Source organism: Orbicella franksi, chromosome 1 (genome assembly GCF_964199315.1).
Source record: "Orbicella franksi chromosome 1, jaOrbFran1.1, whole genome shotgun sequence".
NCBI classification, from domain to species: domain Eukaryota; kingdom Metazoa; phylum Cnidaria; class Anthozoa; order Scleractinia; family Merulinidae; genus Orbicella; species Orbicella franksi.
Window position 1 is genome coordinate 43,457,102 of NC_138145.1, and position 14,947 is coordinate 43,472,048.

The following is a 14,947-nucleotide window of genomic DNA, read 5'->3' on the forward strand; positions in this document are numbered from 1 at the left end:
GTGTTTGAAAGCTCATAAAGAATCCCTGACTAGGCGAGAAAAAACCGTTTTTTGATGTATCGATTCTGCAGCGGGATTTTGTACAATAATGGTTAAGTTGTTACTGTATTTGAAAAAGCTTGCGTTAATCAAGTCGCTTCGAAATAACTTGTAGATATTAAGACGTACAGGGAGATCAACCAATTCCATAGACAACACAGCGCCATATCTATGAAATGGTCTGTGTAAAAATTACCATCATGGGTTTTATATCAATTGCCTGGGCCGGAGAGCGCCATGACAACTAAATAGGCGGCTTAAGCAACGGCGACGGCGACGCCGAGGACCGCGTCCAGTCAAAAATCAATTTATATTTTACCAGCGAAATTCGCGATTACCCAGACTTTTTCAGTATGCCAATGGCTCAGAAAACGTGCTCAGGCTAACCATACAACTACAGCGTTCAATTCCAAATGGAAATACGAAAAATTAGTCGTTGTCGTTCGCGTTCCTCAGATTACATAGAACTTGGTCATTTCATGTTGTTGTTGTGGTTGTGCAGAGGACACCAACGAAAACTACAAAGATTTATAACGCACGTGCACAGCCATTGTTTTGCTCATTAACCCTTATGTTTGGTGACATTCTCTTTGCCGTCGTCATCGTGGTTAACTTAAACTCCCTAATATTTCAAGTAAACAAATATCTTGCCGTTTTTCGGATTAATTTCAAAGGATTTCTTAACTCGCGAATCATCTAACATAGAATTCTACTTCCTTAGTTCGCTGTTAGTGCAGTGCTAAGCAATGAAAATTAATTTGCATATAAACTTAGTCATGCTTGGCGCCCACGCCTTGAACATGGCGGCCACAATGGGTCCCTCATCGAGTTTGTCAGTGTTGTCGCAATGTGCTTAAAACGTAAGTATAAATTGTCTGCTTACACGCACTATATGCTCTCATCAAGACGACTTGCTAAATATTCTTTTATTTTAAAACATAAATCTTCCTGAATGAGCAATTATCGAAATCAGAAACGTATAATTTGCTTCTGTCGAAATACACGGCGTGCTTAGTAATGATGCCGACTATTTACAAACCAGTATCAACGTTAAGAATCGTTAACTGAATTTTTTTTTTGAAACTTGCGTCTGCTCGATCAAATCTACCAGCGGTAGTGAGGGACTGATAGTGATTGCCGGGTGGGTGTTCAAAGCGCGAGCAAAGACATGTTTACATTGTAAGTTACTAATTTGTCACTTATTGTTTTTAAGATGTTACTTCTACACGTTTCGTTTAGTGCTTAAAGTTTTATCGAGTGAAACTGAAATGCTTTACACGTGATTCAAAAAGGCAGCACGTTACACGCGCACCCTTTCAAGGCGACATGCAAAATTGGAGAAACGCATCGCGGGACTCACGCGCGTGCTAAACAGAGTCTCGCGCGACGTTTTCTGAATAGGCCAATAGGCCATTTGGGATTGCCTTTCCCCTCTGTGTCAAAACGAGTCTTCGCACGATACCATTCATACGAAAATGAGTTCTGCATATAAGTTCATGTTTATGCAAATCAAACTTATTTTCATAAGAAAGCTTTTGCATGGTACTCTAGCCTGCAATGCAGGCGTTTTCCGTGTGTTCACGTGTTATCGGTACTCCTACACCTTAGGAACACTTTTCGTCTCTTGCGAGTTTGAATCCAAAGTGGCGCTTGCCTTATCAAAATGCGTGCGTTCGCTCGTCAAAATACTCCTGCACTGCAGGCTAATAGTACTCTAGTGCGTTTTTCACGGGGAACCTCTGGCCGGAGGTCAGACCTCTTACCCTTTTGTATACTATTTTGACAGAAAAGCTACCCTATTTGGATACCTTTTACCCACCTTCTTAAGAGCACTGCACCCGTTTTCTAAACCCTTGGAATGAAGTTTATGAAAAATATTACGGAAAAACATCAAGCATTACCAGAAGAGATGTTAGCCAAAAATGAAGTAGTTATATTCACTTCATGTTCCGGCAGGAGTCAAGATACTCCGTAAGTAATAAGTTTTTGTAAGTAGTGTAAGTAACTACATTAATCTTGTATTGTAAGCAGTATAAGTAGCAATTAATTAAAAAACAAAGAAATAAAATAATAAAAAAAGATACTCCGATTTCCCTACCCTTTCACATACCTCAACTTTTGTAATCCCTACCCATTTATATAACTGAGGCCTGAGAAAGGTACGCCTTTCGGGCGGAACCCCCCTGTATAGGCTATTATAGGGAGTACACTCCCCCCCGGTTACATGGTAAGTTACCAGTTTGCCACTGACTATTCTTAAAGTTGTTCTTTATCAACACGCTTCGTTTAGTGCTTACAACTTCATCAGTTGAAACTGAAAGTTTTTTTTTTATATAGATACCAGTGTTTTACTAAAAAATACACCACTCGTAAAATTCATACGAAACTACATCCGGGACTGGGATGGCGTATTTTCCATATCCTCACTACTGAAAATATCCATGACTTCGCTAGTATCATGTTTGAACCTTTAACTGTACTTAAATTTGTTGGTTTATGATCGAAACATCTTCGAATCTTCCTCGAAAGTCTTCGGCAATCTTTAGTAATCTTCCACATTTTCGGAAATTGTTCGGAAGGAAAATCTTTGATCGGAAATCTTCGAAATTGGTCGGTAATCTTCGGAAAACCGTCCAAAACGTCGTTATTAGTATGTCTATATGATAAACAAAATAATGCATAGTTCCTTTTAAGATAGGAAATATCTCTTCTCGTCTTCTCTTCTGTTCTCTTCTCTTTTCAGAAAAACAGCTCGTTAAACGAACGCGCTTAGAAACTTAGAAATGTAGTGCGCAACTCACGTGCGCCGTTTTTTTTTTTTTTATGTTTTAGACGTAACCTTCCAAGAGCGCTCATATATTGAATCACGTGTAACTTTTCAGTTTCAACTGAAGAAGGTCTGAGCACTAACTGAAACGTCTTGAAGTCACATCTTAAAAACAGTTAGTGACAAACCAAAAACTGAAAGTGTCATCTCCTGACTACAATTACTTAATGTTTAAATATATGTTTACATCATGAAGAAGAGTTTTTTTAGTAAGAATTGTACCCACCTACTCCTCCTCGAGTCATTTTTTACCGGTAATTTATATGAAAAAAAGTCGACCGTGATTTTGCATACTGATAAAGGTTACGTTGTTACAGTGTTTGAAAAAGCTTGCGTTAATCAAGTCGCTTCCAAATAACTTGTAGATATTAAGACGTACAGTGTGAACAAGCGATTCCACGGACAATAATACGCCATAGCTATCAAATGGTCTGTTTAGAAATTACCATCGAGGGTTCTACGTCAATTGCGTGGGCCGGAGAGCGCCGTGATAACTAAGTGGGCGGCTTTAGCAACGACGACGGCGACGCCGAGGAACATGTCGAGTCAAAAATCAATTTATATTTTACCGGCGAAATTCGCTATTATCTAGATCTGTTCAGTGAAACCGTGCTCAGGCTAACCATGCAACTACAGCGTTCAATTTCAAGTGGAAACACGAAAAATTAGCCGTTGTCGTTCGCGTTCCTCAGACTACACAGAACTTGGTCATATCATGTTGTTGTTGTGCAGAGGACAGCATAGAAATGTGCAAAGATTTATAACGCACGTACACAGCCATTGTTTTGCTCATTAAACTTTATGTTTGGTGAGATTCTCTTTGCCTTCGTCGTCGTGGTTTCCTTAAACTCCCTAATATTTCAAGTAAACAAATATCTTGCTGCTTTCGGATTAATTTCAAAGGATTTCTTAACTCGTGAATCATCTAACATAGAATTCTACTTCCTTAGCTCGCTGTTAGGGAAGTGCTATGCAATGAAATTAATTTGCATATAAACTTGAGTCATGCTTGGCGCCCAAGCCTTCAACATGGTGGCCACAATGGGGCACCTTCATTGAGTTTGTTAGTGTTGTCGTAATCTGCTTAAAACGTAAGTATAAATTGTCTGCTTACACGCACTATATGCTCTCATCAAGACGACTAGCTAAATATTCGGGTTTTTTAAACTTTCTTTTCTTTCAAAAAAAAAATCTTACTGAATGATCTATTATCGAAATCAGAAACATATAATTTGCTTCTGTCGAAATACACGGCGTGCTTAATAATGATGCTGACTGTTTACAAACCAGTATCGACGTGAAGAGTCATTAACTGACTCACGCGCGTGCTAAACAGAGTCTTGTGCGACGTTTTCTGAATAGGCTAATAGGCCATTTGCGATTGCCTTTTGCCTCTGTGTCAAAACGAGCGCGTGCGCGCTTATACAGTAGAACCCCGCCTTACGGTCACCTCGTTAATTACGTCACCTCGTTTTTACGGCCAGTCTTTTCTGTCCCGGCGAAACGCCCATACATTTTTTCATAAGAAAACCCCGTTAATCCGGCCACTCTGTTAATACGGCCAACAGCCACATTCTGAAATCCTAACTGTATAATCGTCTACAATTTTACCCCGTTAATATAATACGGCCTCTCGAACCAGTTACGGTCATCTTTCCATTGTTATTATTGTAGGTTTTGATTGAACTCTCAACTTTTTTTAAAATCAAACTTGCATGTTTAACGCTTGTTAAAGAGCTGTCGCTTAAAAGTGAGTTGTGATGTCTGTCAAGAAGTCACTTAAAATAAACCAGTTATGAAATTTGATCCTACCCCGTTAATATCATACGGCCACCCCGTTAATACGGTGAAGTTTTCATGGCCAGTTGGTGGCCACTGCATTGAATCACATGTAAAATCTTTCAGTTTCAAATGATGAAGGTAAAAGCACTCAATAACCGAAGCTCCACAAGCTTACAATATCATCTACTGACTACAATAAGTCAATGTTTAAATATGTGTTTACATGATGAAAAAGAGTTTCTTTTTTTAGGTCGGAATTTTACCCGCCCACTCTTCCTCGAGTCATTTTTTTTACCGATAGTTTACATGAAAAAAGGTTGTCCTTTCTTACCAAGTTCTCGCTCATGTTCTATAATTATGTCCTTATTAATCATATTTCTGGTTTTCAAATGATCTTCTGCAAAGATCACGCGCAGACAAACATTTCGTTTCTTTTGTTTCCGCTTGGCACGTCAGATGCTGCGAAACTGAAATGGTTTTTAGGATGGATAATTTATGCTAGCAACACAGTTATAAGCAGTAACACACAAACGAACCTCTACAGTTTTTGTTTGGAAGAACGAACGGCTGAACACAGGCTACTGCGCAACGGTAAGTTAGTCGTTATTTTGTTCAAACCAATGCATTATTTGGGCTTCCACCGATAACATTTAACATATTATTCGAGATATCACAAAAACCTCCTCAAATGATGTAATGTTTGGCCGAGTTAAGACGCAGAGTTCCCGGATTTAAAACCTCTGCTAGCACAAATCTGCTAGCAGTCTATTAATGATTTGCCTCAGGAAATGCTACATGACCCGCCCGACCACTTGTTCGGATTCCCTACGTTCAAGCTTATGAATAGACTACAATGATCAAGAACGCACCTTTATATTTAGTTGACACAGAAACTGCCCACCTACCGGCACCAAGTAGAACTTCAAATCGCACCATGACACTACAAATAAATGTTCTTTACCGTGTACATGCACTGCATGGCTTTGCTGGACGACCTATACGGAAGTCGGTTTCGGGATGTTCTGTACAAGCAACATCACTTACCGATCAAACTCGAACTCATTCGTTGTTATACAGCTTGATTTAAATCCATTAAAACTTCTCTAGATTTTATAATGATACTTTTTCTCGGAATTTTGAGACTCGCCAACTTTAGTTTAGTTTCAGTTTCGACTTTTTTCAGTGCGAACTTCACTGTGGTAAGAAAAACTAATCTCTCATTTATTTCAACCAGTCCAAATTAAACTCGAAACTGTTCGGTAAAACTTGGTTTGATTTTGTTTGATTGATAACACTGGTGTCCATGGCGCATCAAGCTAGGCAAATTACGCGTATCACGTTACCCTGCTGGGAGGAATGAGGCACTGAGTATAACAAGGAATAAATCTGAACAGGTTGATTTTGTGACTTGTAGCTATCGATGCGTATTTCGGGCTTCTTGAGCTACTTTTAGCTTCTGAGGGAGAATTAAAGAAGAATCGCGATTCACTGTTTTTTATTCCATATCCCGACATTGATTTTAAAAGAGTCTTTCATTCCACTTGCCGGAGAGTGCAAATCATGTTTAAACCTGAAGATGTCTACATTCAGTATCTCGGCGTTACAATTTTTATGCGTTTTAAAACCCATCTCGCATACCGCCAAACAGATTCGTTATATGATCATCGGTTTTCCTGGAATTACGTGAAACACCCAAATGTTTCGTAGGTGCCATGCACTTTTCCAAGGGAACTCTACTGAGGCTGGAGTCCATCACTAGGAGCGTGCAACTCCCATACTAAACCTATATCACGGCAGTTTTACAGACAGGTCTATTTTTAGGCTTCTTTTCCCGCAAAATAGGTCAGTTTCGGTCAATATGGGCGCGCATCGGTAAGGAAAAAAATGGCCAACCTTACATGAGGAGCCCATCACTTCTACCGGTGTAATGATGACGTCATTTAACAATAAATTCCGTGCTTGTGATTGGTCACTGAAGTTCCTATGGGGGTCTGAATTCGGGATAAATTCAAACAAAAAATAGATCGGTCTGTGAAAACGCCATGACCAGAATATAGGGTAGCTGCGCGCTCATAGTGATTTGCTCCTGACTGAGGTAAGAACCTAATCTTGTATTTTTTGCCTTGTTAGTTGAAAAATATATCTTTGGGAAATTCATAACATCACATAGCGAAGCTTAATCGAACAAATTTTCCTCCAAGTTTTTTCACTCAAATTTCGAAGCCTTTTCGCGCGTATTTCAAGCTCAGTTAACCCAATCGCTCTGATCTGGGCATTATTGGAAAGATCTTTTCCTGTTGCAGACCTTGAGTAGAGGTAATGCCGATTATGGTCAAAGGTGTTGACGTCAGAAATGGAACAAAGGACAATGCTCATCAAGGCCGGTTTCGGCCTGCACAGGAGTCAAGATAATTAAAGTGTGCTTGCAGTACTGATCCCTCCTATTCACGGTCGATAACACATTCAGTAAAGAAACGGGGGATTTATGTAATATATCAAACACGAAAGACCGTGTTTGACCACATTTTCAAACACCGAGAAGAGAGTTGAAAATACGACGCGCAGCAGAGTATTTTTGATGAACTTCGAGGTATTTGGATATGTGGTCAAACACTGTCTTGAGTGTTTGATATATCTTCTCAATCAAAACTAAAACTAAGGAGAAAACGGAGAAATGAAATCGTGAAAATCTATGCTAATAAAGTTCAGATATCCAAACACCGTCACGGTCATGATTTCGTTTGTTTAAACTTGATGAACTATTAATGACTTCGAGAAGACTTTTTCAGGTTATTTTTCGTTGTAATGGAAAGGTTTGACAAAGTCTGAGCACGAGGTGAAAACCTAGTCTGAGTCAAACCAACGTGTCCCATCTTGCATAAAACGGCCAGCTAGGAGCCAATACCAGGCTCACCTCCAGCATTAAGTTCGCCGGTACTCATTTATACACGTAGGAGAAGAGAAGTACAAAAGTATAATGTTATTTTACACTATAGAGCTTGAGTGGTATTTTCTTTTTACAGGGCTTATAGAAGAGGACAAAATGAACAATCTAGACTACGTTTTTCAAGTCATCTGTGTTGGTTTGGCTATTGCAACTTTCCTTCTCAACACCGGTCGGGGTGCAAAAGCTATAGAGGTCTGTAAAGAATGTTTGATTTTCGTAAATAATGTGATGCCGAAAGAAAAGGAGGAGCAGGTTGTTAAATTAGTTAGCACTGCTATCTATAAAACAATCTTCATGGCGTATTGTCTCACCTTTGATTACACAAATGCCATAAAATACGGCAAGCAACTTCTTGACATTTACCTAGAGCGTGGAAAAACAGGCGAAGATGAAGGCATTCTATTATTAGAACTAGCCATGATCTATGAAAAACATTTTAAATATGTAGAGGCAGGAAAACTTTATGAGAAAGCGATCAATATCATGAGAGAAATTGGTCACAGGAGAGGAGAAGCAGCCGCTTACGGAAACTTAGGAGTTGTGTTTGAATCTCTTGGTGAATACGATAAAGCTATAGAATATCTTGGGGAAACACTTGCTATCACAATTGAAATTGGTGACAGAGTAGGAGAAGCAAGCTGTTACGGAAACTTAGGAACTGTGTTTCTATCTCTTGGTAAATATGACAAAGCTAATGAGTTTCTTGAGAAAGCACTTGCAATGAGGATTGAAATTGGTGACAGAGCAGGAGAAGCAAGCTGTTACGGAAACTTAGGAACCGTGTTTATGTCTCTTGGAGAGTATCACAAAGCTAAAGAATATACTGAGAAAGCACTAGCGATCAGAATTGAAATTGGTGACAAAGAAGGAGAAGCGGCAGATTACGGGAACTTAGGGGCTAACTTTAAATCTCTTGGAGAATATGACAAAGCTAAAGAGTATCTTGAGAAAGCACTAGCGATCCAAATTGAAATTGGTGACAGAGAAGGAGAAGCAAGCTGTTACGGAAACTTAGGAACTGTGTTTCGATCTCGTGGTGAATATGACAAAGCTAAAGAGTATCTTGAGAAAGCACTAGCGATCAAAATTGAAATTGGTGACAGAGAAGGAGAAGCAAGCTGTTACGGAAACTTAGGAACTGTGTTTCGATCTCGTGGTGAATATGACAAAGCTAAAGAGTATCTTGAGAAAGCACTAGCGATCCAAATTGAAATTGGTGACAGAGCAGGAGAAGCAAGCTGTTACGGAAACTTAGGAACTGTGTTTCTATCTCGTGGTGAATATGACAAAGCTAAAGAGTATCTTGAGAAAGCACTTGCGATCAGAAATGAAATTGGTGACAGAGAAGGAGAAGCAACAGATTTCGCGAATTTAGGAAACATTTTTCAATCTCGTGGTGAATATGACAAAGCTAAAGAGTATCTTGAGAAAGCACTTGCGATCCAAATTGAAATTGGTGACAGAGCAGGACAAGCATCAGATTTCGCGAGCTTAGGAACTATTTTTCAATCTCGTGGTGAATATGACAAAGCTATAGAATATCTTGAGAGAGCACTTGCAACCAAGAAAGAAATTGGTGACAAAGAAGGAGAAGCATGCTGTTACGGAAACTTAGGAATTGTGTTTGAACAGGCTCAGGAATATGGCAGAGCTAAAGAATATCATGCCAAAGCACTTGCGATCAGGCATGAAATTGGTGACAGAGAAGGAGAAGCAAGAGATTACATGCACTTCGGAACTAAGTTTCTGTTTCGTGGTGAATATGAGAAAGCTAAAGAAAATCTTGACAAAGCACTTGCAATCACAGTTGAAATTGACGACAGAGCAGGAGAAGCAGTCTGTTACGGATACTTAGGATCTGTGTTTCAATCTCTGGGTGAATATGAAAAAGCTAAGGAATATTTTAAGAAAGGACTTGTGATAAGTAAAGAAATTGGTGACAGAAAAGGAGAAGCAGCAGAATACTTCAACTTAGGATCATTGTTTAGTTCGATTGGTGAGCCTGTCGTTGCTGAAGGTTATCTCGAGAAGGCACTTTCAATTAATCAAGATATTGGACACCTAGACGAAGAGTTTGCATGCCTTTGTAAACTTACAGTCGTGAAGATAGCCCAAGAAAAGATCCAGGAAGCTTTTGAGTGTGTGGTCTTGAGCATGGAAAAAAGCGAAAGTTTGCGTGCTTTTCTAAGAGACAACGATCAATTTAAAGTATCGCTTTCAGATATTCGCAGCTTTCCTCATCGGATTCTCGCTGTCTTCCTTGTTTTTTCGGGGAATCCTGACAAAGCCCTTTATGTTACAGAGCTGACACGCGCTAGGGCCTTGGCAGACTTGATGGCAACTCGGTACTCTGTTGAAAGGCAAATCTCTGCTGATCAGCAATCTTGGATTGGCATAGAGAATATTGTGAAACATGAAAGCAACTGCTCTTGTCTGTATTTCTCTAATTATGAGAACGCAATGTTTTTGTGGATTATCAAGACAAGATTATCAAGATGATCCCGAACAGAATCTAACCTTGTTCTACAATATGATCATCGCTCCTGTGGCCGACTTACTTGAGGGGTCCGAGATCATCATTGTTCCTGATCCCTGCTTGTGCCATGTTCCATTTCCAGCTTTACTTGATGACAGTGGAAAGTACTTATCAGACACGTTTAGGATTCGCATTGTTCCTTCCTTGACCACTCTCAAATGCATCCAGGACAGTCCTACTGACTATCACAGTCAGTGTGGTGTTCTGATAGTCGGTGATCCTGAGGTTGGTAGAGTGTGTTATAATAGTCGTCGTACAACCTTCAAACCATTGCCCTTTGCAAGAAAGGAGGCAGAGATGATTGGGCGACTGCTGGGTGTTCAGCCTTTGTTAGGAGAGAAAGCAACCAAGCAGGCGGTACTTGAAATGCTACATTCAGCAGGTCTGATACATTTTGCCGCACATGGTGATGCCGAAAGGGGAGAAATTGTCCTCTCTCCCGGGCGATCTACTGAGAAGTTTCCTACAGAAGAAGAGTACCTTTTGACAATGTCTGACATTTCAGAAGTTCAACTTCGAGCCAAACTTGTTGTACTTAGTTGTTGTCACAGTGGACGTGGGAAGATCAGAGCCGAGGGAGTTATTGGAATTTCTCGAGCGTTCATAGGATCTGGTGCACGCTCAGTGTTAGTGGCACTGTGGGCCCTAGAGGACGAAGCAACAGAGCAGTTCATGAGTCGCTTCTACGAGCATCTTGTTGGTGGAGAGAGTGCCGGTGAATCTCTTCACGAGGCCATGAAATGGATGCGGAGTAACGGCTGGTCTGAAGTGAGGCAGTGGGCACCATTTATGTTGATTGGAGATAACGTGTCATTTAAGTTTGGAAAATAAGGGTAAGTTTTCAGATAAGATAACAATAATTTTATCATTCTTGGGTTTTGAAGCCAGTATACTTTAACTTGCATTTCTTTAGAAGTGGCAAGATCCCGGCAAATCATGCCAATTCTGTTTGAACATTGCTTCAACTATTTGAGGATGTCTTTTAATATAAACTAATTTAATTTGGAGGGTGTACAATGCACTGTCAGAAAAGTTATTTGTAAATGGAAGGAGTTTTTACCATGTGATAAACTCTCGACTGGGTTAAACGTCTGATGGTTGAATTTTAGCAGCCAGGCCTATGTATTCTAATAAAAAAGGTTGGCCAATGATGGAAGGCGATGTGGTACCTTTTCAAAGGCGGTTAAAAATGCAAAGATATGAAATACATTGAAATTCTTTCATAATCAATAGTTCATCAGTGATTATACTAAAATCGTCTGTAATAGTCAATTTTGCGTCCTATCCTTTAACGCTGCGAGATTCAGAAACTGTTGTTTAACCGTAAAATGCAATAATTGTTTGTCAACTCTATTGATCAATTAGAGCGCGCGTAATATCTCTGGTATTTTATAACGGTCGATAGCAACCACTGGCGTATTTCTCAGTGAATTAAAAGTACGTTAGTTTGTTAATCCATGGCCAATAAGCACTCGTTTTAGTCTTTCGGATCTCCCCAAGTAAAACCCAGACCTTTTTGGTGTTATCTTTTAGAACCAGAATTGGCTTCATACAACTGAGGAAGTGGCGTTTTTAATTTCTAATGAAGGCTTAACTGAGGCTACTTTAACCCCCCCCCCCCGGAGGAGACGGGGGTGCTTGTCGTACCTTTTAGGGTTAAAACAGCGGTTTTGGTACCTTTTAGGGTGTTTAACCTCATACGTCGTACGGCGGAAGTGTCAGTGTGTGCGTTGATTTAGAATTGGTACCTGTTAGAGGTGAAAACATTTCAAGCCGCGCCCACAAAATAGGATCTTGGTACCTCTTAGGGAATCTTTTCAAAATTTCCGACAAGCTCCCCCGTCCTTTTTACAGAGGAGTCCCCTGGGGACTTTACCCTGTTTACATCAAGAAGGAAGCCATTTCAGTTGGCAAGTGAGTCTTTTGCTTACTCACAGTAACTGGTTATTTTCCTGTTCTTACAGAGACGTTTTGCATCAGCCTTGTACTTGGGTCTGACACTGAAATCCAAGATGATCGTCACGAGGCATATTCCCCTCGACTTGTGTCCTGAGTACGAACAAGTTTGAGTCAAAGCGACATTTTAATTTTTGAGTGGAATAACTCCGTGACAAGACTTCTTAATGCGATAGGCAAATAGTAACAAGTGATCAGTAACTAAGTAAGTAGTCAGTAATAAGTGATCAAGTCCTGATTTCCTCTTACATGACCATCAAATTTTAAACAGACAGGTAATGAGAAGAACGAAAATCATCAACTAGCAGATATTGTCTTGATGAACTCTTAAATTTCTCAGAGCTAACATCAACGGAAATGTATGGCAACATGAAGGGAGAATCGGCATTTTGAGCTTAGGACTGAACTGAAGATCACTGGCAAGAGGATTCAGCAAATTTAAGTTTTTCCATGAACTTTTTTGAAAACTTTGGGTCGTTAAGATAAACTAAATTAACGTGTGGCTGGTTTACATGGTAAAAAGTCGTCGCCGGTGGAACGGCTACCCCCATCCTCCTCGAACCAGCCTGTACTTAGCGTTTATATCAGAAGAGTTGTCCATTCTGACCGCAGCAGACATTGGCCACCTAGGGTTTGCACATTCTCTTCACGTCTCTATATTTATCCCAGTTAGGGGTGGGTAGTGATATATTCTCCATGCCTTCAAAACAAGTTCTGTTTCACAAAGGGGCACCCTGCTGCCCAAGACTTTTCGTGTACTAAGTAAATGGTTCTCTGTTATTGATAAACCCTCCTACCACACAGAGCTTTCTTCCTTGTAAAACGGCCCAGTGTTTAAGTTTTACATGCCGTGTATTACACTGTGATAAAACACGACGGGCATTTGAGAACACGAGGGAAATGTAGAATACACGAGTCGCAGGGGAGTGTTTTCTACATTTCTCGAGTGTTCTCAAATGTCCGGTGTCTTATCACAGAGTAATACAAGGCTTAGGCTTCTTTATTTGCTTTATGATATAGATTTTACACGTCGCGAGTAGAAACAAAGAAAATGTTTTTCTCCATCTCTAACAAAAATCTTGACTAGAGGTAATGAGGCGAAAAACAATAAAACAGGCTTTCTCTCTTTATATTCTGATAAAAAAAATGGCTTTTTTTACCAATCAGAGCGCGCGCAAAGTCCTATCTCCCTTATAGACTTATTTCAGTTATAATCAAATGTTTTAGTAAACCGTAGTAAAAAAAAAAACAAACAAAACAAAACAAAAACTAAGAAGTGTAAATAAAGTTCAGTTCCTCGGCCGCGCTTGTAGAAAGTCAAATTTTGTCTCTTCTGCCTGTAGGAATATCCCATGTTGTTTTCATTTGCAAGACGTAACGATGACTTAGCTTAGGTAGTCTTAGGAAAAGTAAACACATATATTAAAGCACTTTTTGCTACCATGTCACGATCGTTAATTTGCTGTCGACGACATTTGTATGATTGCGGCTTACATTGATACGTTTGTAATACATTTGCTTTCTTATATCTTTTATATATTGTAATATCTTTTTCGTAGTTTTATATTTTACTTTTAAAGTCAATTGTAAAGGGGCCAACGTAACTGGTCGAGCCTCTTTAAATAAAGTTAGCTGATGTTTTTTATCATCATACGCTGTGGTCACTGCTTTCTCCTTGATTAACACCCGGAAGGGGACTCCCATATAAAAAGGACGGGGGGGTGCTTGTCGTACCTTTTAGGGGTTAAAAAAGTGGTTTTGTTATCTCTTAGGGTGTTAAGCCTCAAAAGGTCCACAGTGGGAACTGTTTCGGCACCTTTCCGAGTATTGAACCGAAGAAATAGGACAGGCTTTAATGAGTTATGTAAGAATTGGTATCTCTTAGAGGAGAAGAAATTGCAAGCCACGCCCACAAAACAGGATCTTGGTACCTCTTAGGGGTTGTTTTCGGGTGAGGTAGCAGCTCTCGTAAGGTCTCACATGAATGGCTTGATACCCCTTGAGAGAAGAATAGAACAAACAACAGAAACAATGCCCCTAGCACTAAAACAACAACAGCTGCTAACTATGAAGAGAATTACAAGCTTACGAGAGCTGCTACACTTTTGTTCTTATCAAAATATCCGACGAGCAGCCCGTGCTTTTTATATGGGTATCCCCTTACTAATGTGATTTGCTGGCGCATATGTCAGATTAAGCTAGATTATAAATCTTGGAAACCATCGCGCAGTGAAGCAAACATGTCGTGGTTGTGTTCTGCGCAACAGGATGTTAGTCATTATTTTCTTTGAAACAATGTCAGCCGCCATGTTGTGATGTCACTGCGCACATGTAACTTTACATGCTTTGTTATTTTTTATGAAGCAAACATGTCGTGGTTGTGTTCTGCGCAACAGGATGTAAGTCATTATTTTCTTTGAAACAATGTCAGCCGCCATGTTGTGACGCCACTGCGCACATGTAACTTTACATGCTTTGCTATTTTTATGCAGTTCACCTGTATTATGATGTAGTTTGAGGCTGATTTATGAAAGCTCAGGATCCGAGAAAACACTGTTGAAAGTAAAAATCAACAAAGACAGAAGAACAAAACTGTGCTTTTTTTTTTTATCATTTATAAGGTAATCTATCTGTGTTTGAAAGCTTATAAAGAATCCCTGACTAGGCGAGGAAAAACCGTTGTTTGATGTATCGATTTTGCACCGGGATTTTGCATAATAAGGGCTACGTTGTTACAGTGTTTGAAAAAGCTCGCGTTAATCAAGTCGCAGCGAAGTAACGTGTAGATATTAAGAAGTACAGGGAGATCAACCCATTCGATGGACAACACAGCGCCATATCTATGAAATGGCCTGTTTAG

At 39.8% G+C, this 14,947-nt stretch overlaps 1 pseudogene; it reads left to right on the plus strand.

Moving 5' to 3' along the window:
• Positions 1–7,764: 7,764 nt before the first annotated feature.
• LOC145481217 (uncharacterized) lies at positions 7,765–11,110 on the plus strand (annotated as a pseudogene).
• Positions 11,111–14,947: the final 3,837 nt, after the last annotated feature.